Below are 1131 nucleotides of genomic sequence, written 5' to 3' on the forward strand. Positions count from 1 at the left end.
TTGGACAGCCCTAGATAGAGAATGAAGAAAGAAAACCCTAAACTGCCCTTTAAATCATATTTGAATTCAATAAATTGAAATTTATAAAATTTACATGAATTAAGCCCCGAATGTTGTCAAAGCTCCTCAAAAATTTCTGGTACAGAGTAAAATACTGGTCCACTCAATTCCTCCTTGCAGCCCTACCGACCCTAAACCCTCGAACTAAAATCTCGACCATGACAGCTTCTCAAATCCCTTGGCAACGCCCGCAATAGAACAGGAAAACAATGGCCGGCCTTCTCCTCCGCGGCCTTCGGTCCGCGGGGCGGTGCGCCTTTTCCCACCATCTCACTCATTCACTGGCGGCGCTTCCTTACCATCACTGGCACTTTCCTTCCCCTTCGCCCCTTCGTCACCTATCTACCGCCTCTGCTTCATCGGCGTTTGCCCCCGAAGCTTCCGCCACCGGTAGTTTACTTGATCCTAGCCGTCTGAGGAACGTCGCTGTTATAGCACACGTTGACCATGGCAAGACGACACTGATGGACCGATTACTCCGTCAGTGCGGCGCCGATATACCCCACGAGCGTGCCATGGACTCTAATAGTCTCGAGCGAGAGCGGGGCATCACTATCGCTTCAAAGGTGAGAATGACTGCCTTTGTTTTGTATTGGCAATGATTCCTTTCCGGGATTGAAACCCATAGTACTGCTATACTGCTGTCCAAGTTATTTATTCAGGGTGTATGTAGGTGCAAGTTGGATTAGTAATTCCTATAGATCAGATTTAGCTTATCTTCTCAGGATAAAATCTGAAAACTTTTTGGCAACAACTTTTAAATATCGTAAAATCCAATAATCTATTTGGCTATGCTTTTTATAATATAAGATGGCAAGAGGGATGAATTCTCAGATCTGTTAAGTCCCACAAATAGTGTGATTTAACAAAGTTATTAAGGGGCTGGTTGTTTTGCTGAAAATGAAGTACAATGTAAAAGGTTTGTAGTGTACTATTATTACAATGTATCTGAAATGCTTTATGGTCTTGGTTCACTGCAAAATAAATGTAAGACTATTTGAAGTATATTTAAAATAATGTAATAATTTATTTGAGAGGCGGGCTGTAGGCTGCAGGCTGGGGGCCGCAGTG

Source organism: Phalaenopsis equestris, unplaced genomic scaffold (assembly GCF_001263595.1).
Source record: "Phalaenopsis equestris unplaced genomic scaffold, ASM126359v1 Scaffold233596, whole genome shotgun sequence".
NCBI lineage: Eukaryota > Viridiplantae > Streptophyta > Magnoliopsida > Asparagales > Orchidaceae > Phalaenopsis > Phalaenopsis equestris.